Below are 16,138 nucleotides of genomic sequence, written 5' to 3' on the forward strand. Positions count from 1 at the left end.
GTTGAGCCACTTGGGAGATTTTAGTCTCCAACATTTTGGTATGGGTGGCAACATTGTCAATCTTAGTGGTCAAATGCCTAAGTTCTTCATTGGTAAGGAGGTTTTGATTTCTAAATTCGTCGTTTTTACAGGTTTGCGTCATCCCAAAATTTTCTATCGAAAGATCTAAGTTAGATTTCTTAGGCTCATTTGGCATAGTTTTTTGGAAACCTGGTGGTCCCATAGCTTAATGAGGGTTGTTGTTCCTATAAGATAAATTAGGGTGGTCTCGCCACCCTGGGTTATAGGTGCTAAAGTAGGGATTATTCCGCTGGTTGTCATTCACAAAATTGGAATTTTCTTGAGTGGACCCTCCAACGAGGATCATTTGGCAATCTCTATCATTGTCTCCATTAATTCTGCATATCTCACATTATGTAACGGGGGAAACAAAAGCAATATGGGAAGGAGTAACATGTGTGGAAGGTGTGATGCTTAGACTATCTATCTTTTGGTAAAGGGCATCCACCTTTGCATTCATATGGTCAAACGCATTAACCTCATAAAGACCATCAGTTGTGTAGCGGTAAATTCATGACCATCAAGCTATGGATAAGCTTAATGTCAATAAAACCAGAGTCGCCATCGCGCTTTTATTGTTTCCAAAGGAAAATGGAAAAGTACGAACAAAACCCAAAGATAAGAAGTTTTCAAATCAAAACTAATAAAATGCTAGAGATTACAGGTAAGGGGATTGGTTACACAGAGGAAAGGCGTTAGCACCCAAAGTATCATAGGTACTCCTAGGGAGCCCTTTTTGTGTGCATATGTTTTTGGTATAAATGATGTTTAATAAAAATAGAGTGTGGGGATGAGAAAAGAATTCATTGATTATATTTTTGTGTTTGACAAGACCTTGGGTCTTGTGTCTACGTACCAACATAAAATGAGGGATCAAAACCTCGTAGTTCGTGGTAAAAATTTCAAATGAGTTGGTGTATTTCTTTTAACAAAAGTTAGTAATAGAAGCCACAAAGGGCCAAAAGTTTGAATGGATTTGTTAGTTATTTTTGTGTTTTGAAATTTAAGTCAATATGGTTAAGTTTATTTACAAGTTTGATTTAAGAAAAGGTTTGAAAATTCAATGGCATAAGGCCAAAGTTTCTAATTGTTAAAACAAAGTCTAAGTTGGAAATCACAAGCAAAGAAAGTTTTTGAAAAGATGGAGAGATTTTAAAATTTAAGAAATGGGAGGAGATGAAGAGGTTATCCTAAGCAAAAATTTAAAAGTTAAGAGTTGAAAAGATCTGACCAATGGGATGCAATCCAACAGACAAGAATGTCATATAGAAACCCATTTTCCTTTGGACATTTATCAACCAATAATCAATAAGCAATGAGCAATATCCAGACATCATGAAGATCAATGCATCAAAAAAAGATAGCCACATCCAAGCAAGCAACTCCAATAGCTAGCAGTCTTCATTGTCTTCTCATGTATCAGATGAAATATTCCTTAATCAACTCAAAGCAAAGCATCAGACACAAGATCAAAATAATAATTAAGCACAAAGACAGAGTAGTAGATGAATCCAAGAAATCCTCAAGGCTTGTATCAGATGAAGGCTCAGTCTCATAATGTTGGCATTTCCCAAGTCCTTTTTGCACAAGGAATGTTTCCTAATCCTAAGCCCAAAAGTTCAGATCAAGTTCAACAGTCCACCAAATGTTTTTTAGGGTTTTTTTCTTGTTATTAGGTATTTTAAGGTCCTAAGACCATAAACAAAACCAAAACACACAAACAATATCTACAATCACAAGATATGGCTCAAATGAGAAAAGTGAAAATGACATAATCATAAACAAGTTATATGAAATGTAAATGGCAATGAATGATAAATGACTGAAATTTAAATTGCATAATAGTAAATGACTTAAAAGTAAAGCAATATTAACAAGAGTTAGTCAAATGTTGGTCAAAAGTTAATCAAGTGTTAGTGGTGATTTTTAATTAATTAAGTCATCCTTTGGAGAACACTCAACCATTCATTCACAAGTATGAATCCTTAAACCAAGATGTCGCATCCGCGAAAAAACAACCGGCGAGACTCAAATAAAAACACAACACAGAGCCGCCACTGCGCGTTATTTATCCCAAAATAGGGAAAGGAAACGCTCAGAGAAACCTGGAAAGGAAATGGTCTCGCGACCAAAGAGAAAGGGTAAGGGAGTCGGTTACGCAAGGGGAAGGTATTAGCACCCCTCACGTCTGTCGTACTCGACGGGATCCACGTTCTAAGAAAAGAAAAGGTTGCTAAACATCACACACACACACAGGGAACGCAGGTGGGGTTAAGAGAAGGGAGCTCGATAGGACATCGCGTCCTATGCCTACATATCTCGTCTGGAACGAGAATCAGAGCCACTGTAGTTCGGCTTACGCACGCCAAACAACACAAAACGCACAAACAGATGGCAAACATGGAGCCCGACAACCACTTGATGGAATTATGTCGGCATCCGAACCAAAACACACTCAAAAGGGCAAACGTGGAGCCCGACAACCACTGAATGGAATTACGTCGGCATCCGAACCAAACACACAGTCAGATAACAAGTAAACACACACAAAAAAGAAAAAGGTTGCCCGGAGTGGTCTCGCACGACCACCTGCCTACATACCTCGTCTGGAACAAGGATCAGGGCGATGTAGTTCCCCTCAAGGGAAAGAAAGAACATGCAAACTAGTAGGGAGTCGGGAACTCGAGCCTACAAGTCATCAAGCAAACCAGAAGAAGACGCTGAGACGTCAGAAGAAACGGCACACACAGACTAACAGGGAGTCGGGAACTCGAGCCTGATAGCTGCCAAACAAAACACAAGCAAAAAAGAAAAGGGTGCCCGGAGAGACCTCGCACGGTCTCCTGCCTACATACCTCGTCTGGCACGAGGATCAGGGCGATGTAGTTCCCCTGAAAGGGAATGAATCACTAGCCAGAAACCAGGGAAAGACACACTACTAGGGAGCTGGACTTGAGCCTAGTGTTGTCATGCATCGTTACCCTAAGTTCAGTTTTCTATCCTACTTGCATAAGCAAACTACTCCTATCCAGGAAAGAAGCAAGCATACGAGCATACAAAATAATTCAAGCATACATCGAATGAGAACAAGCATCTCAAACAGATATCCACATAGCACGCACTATAACCAAACAAGGGGCTCACACAATAGGTTTGACTGCCTCAGCAAGTCATCTGTACGGGCTGTGTTTGCTCTTAACCTTGCCATTACGAGGCTAAGGTGAAGCAGATGAAGGGTGAAGTGAGGATCAGACCTCACAGCTCTTATCCCTGACCAGGGAGAGCTTCTGACAAATGAGCATGGGTCCAGAATGGGGGAACCCTTCTATACTCAGAGACTCTGACACAATGTGCACTGCACAAGATCTTGGGCTTGTGATCTCAATGCTACAACCATGTAATGGGAGCAAGGAGAAGACTCAACTGAATAGTGGGGGATAGATTGCATATCCCTACCTTCCACCAATTGCCTTGATTAAGGACTTTACCTGCTTAGGCACAATATTAAACAATCACAAACATTGCCTCTTAAGGAGGACTTCAGACAGTTTGCCCGGTCAAATAACAGACCGGGTCTCCAGACTACATGAAGTTAGGAAGTTATACCTCAATGCAAGTTGCTTAAGCAAAGCAAAGCAAAAGTTCACAAGGAACTGAGCAACTAAAAGTACCTGGAAACAGTCAAACACAGTTAGTACTCAGACAGACAAAAATAAACAGCAAGTATTAATCAGTCAGACTATCCAAACTAATGCACAACAAAGGCAAGCTATGAGCTCAAGCCCAAACTTCACAACCTACAAAACAAAGCTATGTTAGTGTACAAACATCAAACAACATCAATTGAATTGACTTGGATCATTCTCCATAAGCATTGCACCTTTTCATCCTGAAAACTCAATCAAATGTTAGAAACTAGACCACTAGGCCAAGCCTAGGGTCCAAAAGCAAGAAAAATTCCTAAACAGCAAGGTATTCTCAACCAAACTCAAATTAATGCCAAACCAAAGCAAACACAATTGCTCCCATGTTTATATCATTCACTATATTCATTTTATGCACAAAACAAATCAAACTAGTTCAAATGGAACACCAAACATCCAAACAGAACTATTGCATTCAATTCCATATCAAAACAATTCCAAAAATCCTCAAATAATTTACATCTAAACAGGACATAATCAAGGTATGGCATGTCAAATTTTAGCTTAATTGGGCAAAGGGAACCATGTCAATGAAAATCAACAAAAACAGACACAATTATATGAGCCAAATCACAACATCAACACATGCATTCACTTCAAAAATTCATGAGTCCATGTAAACAATAAATAAATGAATGGGACCAAAACAGGGATGTCATACAATGTGTCTATTATCATCATACCAAATTTCATGATCATTCAATACCATATGAGCATTTCACATTAAATCTACCAACATGTATCACATGAGCTTGCACAATTGACCAATCAGAGATGAAAAATAGCAATCAAATTGAAAATGCAATGGAAAAATCCAGAAAAATACACATAGCATCTTAACATGTTAATGAACATCCATGCAAAATTTCATATCATTCTAACAAGCCTAAGCCATTCAAATAAATCCAGCAAGTTGACATAATGAGGTGTGACACAAATTGTCACACCTAGATTCCAAAATTCATAACTCAAACACCAGGAATCCAAAATTCATGAAATTTACATGTAAATAAACATCAACCAGTCTACAATTACCACAAAAATTTTCAAGAATTTCTTTGTACACATGAGAATTTCACAATGGATATGGTAGAATGTATCAAAAATGCACACATGTGAAACATCCCTAGGTCAAACTAAATATTCACCAAGCACAACTTCCAAAAATAAGTCAACAAAATTCTACAGGGAATTAGGAAGTCAACAAAAAAATCCACACATTTTTCTGATCATTTAATAATTTTTCATGAATTTTTTAAGATGAAAATGATTTGGATAATATTTATTAAGTGTTCTCTTAAATTAATTAGAAATAATGGCATTTTTGTAATTTTCGTGTCCAGGTCCAAAACACGGTCGTTCTATTAACGCAGTGGAGGCACGGGATTGGTTGGTTTGGGCGCGGGAAACATGTTTCAAACGCGGCAAGGAAAATACACGGATCAAACATAAAATATTTCCAGAAACTTCATCACTTTCATCAAGATTTTTCCAGAAATGCACGAACATGAAGAACAGCAAATCAGCACCAAAATTCACAAACTCATACTCATTGGAAAGGTCTCACTCTCAGGATCACGAATCTACTCATGATTTTGTCCAGTTCTTCCTAAACTTTATGGATCGAGCATTCTAAGTTTTAACATCAAAGCTTCTAATCAACCTAACTTCCTCTATGTTCATCCAAATCCAAAACTAATTATATCATTGAACTCTACATGAAACGAACTTTAAAACGCATATAAGCATTAAACAATTCATGAGATTCGATTTGTAACCTTGTTTGGAAGGCAGTGAAGATTCGTGAGGTTTTGAAGCTCACTTCCTCGAAACAGATGGAGCTTGATGATGGAGAAAGTGATTAGAATGATTGCTTCAGCTCCAGGTTGCTTCTAGTGCTCGAACATTCCAAAAGCCATGGATGCTTCAAGGTTGAACAGTTGAGAATGGAGAAGAATTGGAACTTGCCTTGCCAAAACAGATGGAGTATGAGAGAAATGAAGATCAACACAACAAGAATCTTCGAATTTGATCAAGAATTGAGAGAGTTCTTGGGATTTTGGTGTGAAGTGTTCTTGAGAAAAGTTTGATGAATTTGGAGAATTTGGATCTGATTTTGGGAATGGTGAAATTCTGTTATGATTTGATGATGATTAACAATATATACCCTTGCTTAATTACCACTTAATCACTCTCATTAGCCAAATGGAATTGATTAACCAAAGATGTCATTTTCAAGCAAGGGCAAAATTGAACTTTCACATGCCAGCTCATTGCCACCTCATGGACAGCTCACACACTCTCAAAATGACATGTGTGAGCTGTTGCAATTTGGCTTATGCTCATTGGATGCATATTTTGGAAATTCACATGTGAATGGCTATTTTTCAATTGTTCAAGTTCATTCCAAAAGCTATTTTCCAAACCATGAAGCTTTAACATATTATGATGACTCCAACAACTTTCAAATACCATTTATGAGGTGTTGCAAAAATCCCCACTCAAAAATTCCAATTATTTCACAAGTTGGACAATTTTGCCCCTGGTTCATTTAACTGTCCAGTTGAAATTTGACTTTTTGCATTGACCACTTTTGAAAAAAATCCAATTATGCACCATGAAAGTACATGTCAAATGGAGTTTGTGCATATAAAGAACTTCCAATTTGGATGCTCCATGTGGAAGTTATGCCCTCTTGATTATGGGTCATTTTTGAAATCCACTGGACCATAGCTTGACAACCATACATGGGATTTTCAAGTTCTTGGACTTTTTGAAAAGGTGAGAACAAGATCTACAACTTTTATGTTGAGCAAATTTTCATTTGAAGCTTCCTTGGACACGTGGTCTTGAGGTCAAAAACTTTCCATTTTTGGAAACTTCAATTACAAGTCACTTTCTATTTTTGGCAGTTTTTGTTCTGACTTGATTTTCTCCATTCTTAAGCTTTGACATGTCAAATAACACTTGTTCCAACATGAATGAAGTATATCCAACTCATTTCCACCTCCCAATTCATCAGATCATGTACAGTTGACCACAGTTGACTTTTTCAACTGATAGATGAATTTGGCAATGCACTGATCCAATTGAGCTCCAATCTTCTGATGAAATGGCTCAAGGGTGAAACCCTAGCCTCAATAAGCTCCATAAAACCAAATAATGATCCCCATCTCTATCATAAACCCCATCTCCTGATCATGCCCTGATTGGCCCAATGCAACTGATTAGGGTTGACCAGTGGTCGAAACCCTAATCTCAAGGAATCTGCTTCAACACTTGATGAAATCAAACCATGATGATGATGATGTATCATTTCAAACAAGATGAAGACCAATATCCTTTGAGAACCATGAAACCCTAATTTGGACCTCCACATCCTCAGATGATCAATGATTGGTCCAATGAAACCCCAGCATGCACCATGACCTCTTATCTTCTGACCAAGACTTGGGAGGATGATTTGCACAATGTAACCACATGATATGCAATATGCAATGCCTAATGACCTAAAAATGATATGTAATATGTTATGCTAGTCCCAAGAGAGGAGGGCAAATTTTGAGGTGTTACACAAGACATCTTCCATGAGAAGGGATCCAACTTGGATAATTCAACAAGTATGCCACTAGCTCCCATGAAAGGAAAAAAGGTCAAGTCTCCACACAATGCCATGAAGAATGGGAGACTTACAATCTCACTTACTAGAATGTTATGCCTTGAGGGTCAAATTTAGCTCTATGTTAAGCAATCGTAATTGGACTTACGTAGAAGTCACAACTATCTGAGGTCGGGCAATAAAAATATAGGTGTTAGTGCATGTTAGAGATTTGGAAAAAAAATATTTAAACATTTTTGGTGAAAGTCCCGTATTTTTTGGATTAAAAATGAAATTTATATGAATTAAATAAAATAAGTGGATTAAATGGAAATTCAAAAAATAAAAATAAATTCAAAAAAACAAGGCCCATCAGATCTCCCTCATTAATTGAGGTGGCATATCTGATGGCCAAGCGCGCGCGTTCCATGGTACACTGCAGTCAACGCGTTGCAAAATTGGTATTTAAAAGCTAGAGACCAGATTAAAACGTGGGATGATGATCAAAGGGTTCAGGACATGCCAGCACACCACCGGAGCTAGGGCTCCGGTCATCTTCTCCAGTAGACCTCACCGGACTGGTCCACCATAAACCAAATGGAAAATGAAAAATGAGTACATGTTTTTGAAGGAAAAATGCTCAGGAGCACGAATTTGAACTCCATTTTTTCCAATTCCAAGTATATTGAAAGATACATGGATTTGAAATTTGAGGTTCATGATCTGAGTTGCTTCGATTTGACCTCAAATTAACTCAATCTTGTTGCCTACATTGGTAGGACTTCAGCATACAAAAAATCAATCAAAATATTTGAGAAATAAGGGAGAATCGAAGAAGAAAAGTTTCTAAAATTTCACCTTTGAGTAGCTTAAATTCATCTTGATCTTGACCTGGATTCGCTTGATTCTTCCTCCTCTTGCTTGGAGTGATCAATTGAGATGAAAAAGGCAATGAATCCTTGGAGTTCGAACTTCAAAACAGAAGGTGAAATTCAAACTCGATTTCAAAGAAATCTTTAAGGAATTATATGGTATGAGGTTCTGAGTTCTCTTGGCAAAGCTTGGGCAAGGTGTGTGTGTTATTTCTGAGGCAACGCACTTGTTTATATAGGCAACTAAGTTCATTTTTACACCCTTTGAAAATTTGACAAAGTTAGAAACCATAGTGCATGGATGCATGGGCAATGATTTGGGCCTAAAGAATGATGCAATCCAACTTCAATTTATGCATAATGAGTACTGAGGTTATCACATGGAAGCATGCAAAGGGAAATGATCATTTGAATCCAAATCTTGCCAAAACAAACCCAACAAAGTAACCATGTGCAAGTCCCTCAATCGTGGTCCAAATGAGGTGATCTTATACTTTTTGGAAAGGTGAGATCAAGGGGAACAACTATCATGTTGAATACTTTTCCATTTGAATCTTGGATCATGATGCATTTTGAGGTGGAAGTTTGGAAAATCAAACATAATTGAACATTTTCTAAGTACCAAGTCAAATGTTCACTTCTTCCACCTTGAATAAATTTTGCTATGTGATCGGTCACCATTTCCATTGAATTCCCACCTTTTATCCGACATATTTTCATCACTTTGGTAAGATTTTTGGTTGTTTTTAGTTGTTTTAAAGTCATTTAACATGTTTCGTTAGTTTATTATTGCATTGCATTTTGTTACATGTTTGTGTCAAAAAGTCTCTTTTATGCTTCGATTTGGTAGTGTTGGTGTTGCAGGTTGTTGCATAGGTTCAAAAGGACTAATAGCTGAGTGTTGGATGCTCCGGAAGGCCAAAATATGAAGATACAGAAGGTCAACACGGGCTCCCGTGTACATCAACACGACCCGTGTTATTTGCCAGGAAGGAGCACTCAAAGAGGTAAAATAGAGGGTTAACACGGGGCGCCCGTGTTGATGCCTCTGTAGCTTGCTTTGAAAAACACAACTTTTGAAGAGCAACACGGGCACCCGTGTGAATCTACACGACCCATGTTGATGGACGCGGCTGAGAAATTCTACTTTATGTTGTGTGGATCTGCCCTGTTTATTAAGGGTATTTTGGACTTCTTGCTGGGAGAAAAAACCATCTGAGGCTATTAGAAGACTTTGGAGAGAAAGAGAATGGGACTTTTGGACGTACAAGAGAAAAACATTGCACTGGAGAATATAGCTACTACGGAGGATTTGAAGACGGCGAGATTCAAGGGCATCAACCATTGAAGATCAAAATCTCCTAATTCTTTGTAATGTTTAATTTCCACACTATGATTTCTTTGAATACTATGAGAGGCTAAACCCCCCAATGCTAGAGGGGTGGTCCTTATTTGATCTTATATTATGAATTCGAACCATGGATGTTCTTATTACTATGTTACATATTTCAATTCAATTGTGTGATGTTATTATGCTTTTGTATCGGACAAATACAATTAGATCTATGACTATCAATAACAGGATTGTGATTGTTAGGGTTTTCACACAATTGGGTTTATAATTGCAACACCTAGGACTAGGAATTTTTGTAAATCACGATAAACCTTGATATTGTTTATGATTAAAACCAATGATTAGTTGAATGGACATTTGAGTAAGAATTGATAGTTTAATAGTTTCTTCATTAAGGACTTAAGGAAGAACATTCTGAGGTTAGGTAATTGAATGCTTCATGTGTATTGAGGAAATCTTGACTTGAATTCATAACTAGTTAAATCAACCACTCACCCTAGCACGTTTCATCTTAATCAATTATTCTTCACTATCTTTTTGTGTTTATTGTTATATAAGTATTTCCTACGCAATCCCTGAGATCGATACTTGGGAATAGTACACTTGCTATTTTTTTGATCAAGTTTTTGGCGCCATTGTCGGGGATTGCCAAAATACCTATTTTAATTTTTATTCTATTGAAATTTTGTTGCTCGTCAACCAAATTTTTATCTGTGACAATCTTGTTATTCAATTCTAATATTTGTCTAACTTGTTTATGCGAGGTAAGGCCTCAGCGGATTTTTCTTTTGACGCAGATCCAGAAAGAACTCTTCGCGCTAGACTGAGACACGCTAAGCAAGAAAAACTGGAAATACCAGAAAAAGCGGAGGAGAAAGTTGTTTCAGTGCACTCAGAGAATTCAGATTCAGACGCAGAAACAATTCCTGAGGTCATGGTTGCAGATCCACCACCACCAGAGAGACTTCTCGGTGACTATGGTGGAAACAACACTCCGGGTGGTCGTATGACAATTGTAAACCAACCGGTAAATGTAGAACAATTTCAGTTGCATCCCAGCATAATTAATCAACTCGAAAGGCGGTCCTTTTTTGGAAGAGTGAATGAAGATGCCAACAAGCATCTCTAAAGGTTTTTAACTATGAGCACAACGCTTAAAATGCTTGGACATAATGAAGAAGCAATAAGGCTTCGCATGTTCCCATTAACTTTAGCAGATGAAGCCGAAGAGTGGTTTTATTCCTTACCTGCTGGCAGTATCACTACATGGGAGGAGATGGAAACAACATTCTTGCACAAATATTTTCCTGCATCAGTGTCACTGAGAAAAAGATACGAGATCCTAAATTTCAAGCAGAAGGAGGGTGAGTCACTAGGAGATGCCTATAAAAGATTCAAGAGAATTCTAGTGGCTTGTCCTACTCACAACATGGATGAAACTGAGCATGTGCAAATGTTTGTTAATGGTCTTCGAATTCAAACGAGACAAATCCTTGACTCAGCATCTGGAGTCTCAGCTAACTTTGCAACAGCCACCGGTATGAAGAAGATAATTGAAGCAATTGCCTCAAATGAGCATCTGGAGTTGTATGATAGGGTGTCAAGCAAATCTGCAGTAATTGATTTGAAGCTTGAAACAAACAAACAGGTAAAAATTGAAGAAGCAGTTGTTGCAGAGGTGGAGAAAAGGTTGAAGGCACTAAACATAGGTGCTCAGAAAGTGGTTCAAGTACAACAGGCACCAAACAATGTGTGTGACATTTGTAATGGACCACACAATATTGTTCATTGCTTTGCAACACCACAACAGATAGAAGATATCAAGTTTTTAAAGCAAAACAATCCCTACTCCAACACATACAATCCGGGGTGGAAGAATCATCCCAACTTTGCATGGAGAGATCAGAAAGGGAATGTGCAACAACAGGTACAAGGCCAATATCAAAACCAATATCAGCAACAACAATAACAAGTCCCAAAGAAGGCAAATTGGGAGATTGCAATTGAAAAGATGGCAGCTCACAACATCCAGTTCCAAGAGGAGACTCAAAATAATCAGAAGAATACTACAGCATCCATAAAAAATCTTGAAATTCAGATGGGTCAAATAGCTCAACAGTTAGCTTCCAGTTCCCAGGTACCTGGCACACTTCCTAGTGGAACAGTTGTGAATCCACGTGATCAAAGTCACATCAAAGCAGTGGTCACAAGAAAAGGAAAAGCTAATGAAAAACAAGTTGACGAACAGGTCGAAGAAGATGGGTTGTTGGAAGTTGATTTAGAGATTAGAGAAGAGCCAAAACAAGCTGAAGAAGTGGTGGTGAAACCGGCAAGCCAGCAAGAGAAACAAAAACCAAAGATCATTCTTCCTTTCCCTACAAGAACAAAGAAGAAAGATCTCAATGAAAAAAAAATTAGAAGTTCTTAGAGTTATTCAAGAAGCTCGAGATCAACATACCTTTTGTTGAAGCTTTAGAACAAATGCCGATATATGCCAAGTTCATGAAAGACATCATATCGAAGAAGAGGTCGATTGAGGGCGATCCGGTTATGCTAACTGAAACTTGTAGTGCTATTTTGCAGGGCCTAAAAATTCCGGTGAAGAAAAAAGATAGAGGTGTTGTCACTATTCCTTACACCATTGGAGATAGATCATTCAAGAATGCACTAATCGATTTGGGAGCAAGTGTTAGTCTAATGCCCCTTTCGATTTACAAAAAACTGGAGTTAGGAGAAGTGCAAGACACTCGCATGACATTGCAGTTTGCTGATCATTCAATGAAGAGACCCTATGGTATAGCAACAAATGTTCTGGTGAAGATTGATAAGTTTGTTTTCCCGGTGGATTTTGTGGTACTCGAAATGCCGGAAGACGAGGAAATCCCTCTCATTTTGGGAAGACCTTTTCTTGAAACTGGAAGATGCGTGATAGATATCGAGGAAGGAACTATGACCCTCAAAGTCTATGATGAAAAGCTAAAAATTGATGTGAGAGATACTATGAAATTCAAGGATGACGAAGGTGCAAGTAAAAATATTGAAGTTCTGGATACAATGTTTGCTCAATCTATGCAGATCACAACACCCAAGCTTCCCTTAGAAAGAGTTTTAAGCTTATCTATCATTGAGGATACTGAAGGAATAGATGAGAAAGAATCTGAAGTGGTGTCCATGTTGAAGGCACAACCTCCTTGGATTCATTCTCGACCACAACGGTGGGAAGAGCTTCGACCTAAAGTATCTCCAGAAGAAAGGCAAGATATAAAAAAGGGGATTGAGTTGAAACAATTACCAGAACATCTCAAATATGTCTTTTTAGACAATGAAGAGAAATGTCCAGTAATCATCAATTCAGGTTTGAGAGAGACTCAAGAAGAAGAGCTAATCAAAGTATTCAAGAAATACAAGGGTGCTATTGGTTGGGCGATGGAAGATTTGAAAGGAATCAGCCCAACACTGTGTATGCACAAGATTTTGATGGAGGATGATCAGAAACCAGTTGTTCAACCTCAACGGAGACTTAACCCAGCTATGAAAGAATTCGTTCGCAAGGAGGTTGTTAAACTTTTAGATGCGGGATTGATTTACCCAATATCTGATAGTTCGTGGGTGAGTCCAGTTCATGTGGTACCGAAGAAGGGAGGAACAACTGTGATAAAAAATGAGAAAAATGAGTTGATCCCCACTCGGACAGTAACAGGTTGGAGAGTCTGCATTGACTACAGGAGACTGAACACCGCAACCAGGAAGGACCACTTTCCCTTACCTTTTATTGATCAGATGTTGGAAAGATTGGCAGGTCATGATTTCTATTGTTTTCTGGATGGGTATTCAGGGTACAACCAAATTGCGGTGGCACCTGAAGATCAAGAGAAAACGGAGTTCACATGTCCGTATGGAATCTTTGCTTATAGAAGAATGTCGTTTGGATTGTGTAATGCACCAGCAACATTTCAGAGGTGCATGACATCAATATTTGTCGATATGCTTGAGAAACACATGGAGGTATTTATGGATGATTTTTCTGTATTCGGATCTTCTTTTGAAAATTTTCTGTATAATCTGTCACTTGTGCTGGAAAGATGTCAACAAACCAATCTGATCCTGAATTGGGAGAAGTGTCATTTCATGGTGAGAGAAGGGATAGTGCTAGGCCATAAAATCTCCCATAAAGGAATTGAAGTTGACAAGGAAAAAGTAGAGATGATAGCCAATCTCCCTCCTCCAGTTAATGAGAAAGGTATACGGAGTTTCTTGGGACATGCGAGATTCTACCGTAGGTTCATCAAAGATTTCTCCAAGATCACCAAACCATTAACTAGTCTGCTTGTGAAGGATACTCCGTTTCTGTTTGACAAAAAGTGCAACAAGGCCTTCGATACTCTGAAGCATAAATTGGTGTCTCCTCCTATAGTGATCTCTCCTGACTGGTCTTTACCCTTTGAGATCATGTGCGATGTGAGTGATATAGCAGTAGGGGCAGTCTTGGGGAAAAGAAGAGACAAACTCCTGCACGTGATATATTATGCCAGCCATGTGTTGAATCCAGCTCAAATGAATTACGCAACCACAGAGAAGGAGCTACTGGCTGTGGCGTATGCCTTTGACAAATTCAGGTCATACTTGTTGGAAACAAAGGTAATTGTTTATACTGACCATGCTGCTTTGAAATATCTTTTTTCTAAACAGGACTCGAAGCCAAGGCTGCTCAGGTGGATTTTGCTGTTGCAAGAATTTGATCTAGAAATTCGAGACAAAAAGGGGTGTGAAAACATAGTTGCTGACCACCTATCTCGAATGTCCCCGATAGAAGAGACTGAAGAAGAACACCCAATCAAGTATGAGTTTATTGATGAACGAATCCTCGTTGTGGTGGGCATTCCATGGTTTTCCGATTACGCAAACTATCTGTAGGTGGCATAATTCCTGAAGACTTTGATTATAAAAAAAAGAAAAAGTTTCTTCATGATTGCAGGTTCTATTTGTGGGACGAACCATTCTTGTATAAGAAAGGGGTAGACTGACTGATTCGTCGATGTGTCCCGGAAGAAGAACAAAATGAAGTCTTAAAAGCTTGTCATGATTCAAATTATGGGGGACATTTTAGTGGAGATAGGACAGCCGCAAAAGTCCTCCAGTCGGGGTTGTACTGGCCTACTTTGTTTAAAGATGTCCAAGTCATAGTGAAAGAATGTGACAGATGCCAAAGGACAGGGAATATTTCTAAGAGAAATCAGATGCCCAAAAAGGGCATGCTTGAAGTGGAACTATTTGATGTTTGGGGGATTGACTTTATGGGGCCGTTTCCACCCTCATTCGGGAAGAATTATATTCTGGTAGTTGTGGACTACGTCTCAAAATGGGTGGAAGTTGTTGCCCTCCCTACTAATGATGCGAGAGTAGTGGTAAACTTTCTCAAGCAAAACATCTTCTCAAGGTTTGGTGTGCCAAGGGCACTTATTAGTGATGAAGGGACACATTTCTTAAATAAGCTCATGGAGAACTTATTGAAGAAGTATAATGTGAAGCACAAGATTGCCACTCCATATCATCCTCAAACGAGTGGGCAAGTTGAAGTATCCAATAGACAAATAAAACAGGTTTTGGAAAAGACAGTGAATGCTTCAAGAAAAGATTGGGCGGTCAAATTAGATGACGCACTATGGGCGTACAGAACCGCATTCAAAACCCCAATCGGTATGTCTCCTTATCAACTGATTTATGGTAAGGCTTGTCATCTCCCTCTGGAATTAGAGCACAAAGCCTTTTGGGCATCCAAGTTCTTGAATTGTGATCTTGCAAAAGTCGGTGAATCCCGAATTCTTCAACTTCACGAGTTAGAAGAATTTCGTAATCAGGCCTATGAGAATGCGAAGATGTACAAGGAGCAAACAAGGAAGTGGCATGATCAGAGAATCATTAAGAAAAACTTCTAGGAAGGACAACTGGTGTTGTTGTTCAATTCTAGGCTCAAGTTGTTTCCTGGCAAATTGAAATCAAGATGATCTGGGCCATTTGTTGTGCATAAGGTATCTCCCCACGGAGCGATAGAAATCAAGAATCAAACCAATGGGGATATATTTAAGGTGAATGGCCAGAGGTTAAAGCCCTATTACATAGGACAAGAATCTGGATTGATTGACCATGTGCGTCTCACCTAATGAGGTTGACGACCGTCGAGCCATGCGATGTTAAACGAAGCGCTTCGTGGGAGGCAACCCACGCGATTGATTTCCAATTTATTTCGTTTTTCTTTTTCTTTGTGTGTGCTAAAATTTTGTTGTAGGTGAGGAGGATGTAAGACCCCAATTTTGGCCCTAAGATCCCTCATGGCATCAGAATATTGCATCTGCAAAGCCTCGAGGATCTTAAGCATCTTGGTTCCCCTTGCCTTTGGGTGGGACCTCTTGTGAGTGGTTTGAGATCACCAAGCATGCTTGAATTGTATATCATTGCTTTTCTCATTTTTATTTACTAACCAAAATCACAAAAATATGTCACTAATATTTCTTGTTTGTAGCTTGAGCAATCACAAGGTCTAAAGAGCTTT

This window comes from Lathyrus oleraceus, chromosome 6 (assembly GCF_024323335.1).
Source record: "Lathyrus oleraceus cultivar Zhongwan6 chromosome 6, CAAS_Psat_ZW6_1.0, whole genome shotgun sequence".
Taxonomy (NCBI): Eukaryota; Viridiplantae; Streptophyta; class Magnoliopsida; order Fabales; family Fabaceae; genus Lathyrus; species Lathyrus oleraceus.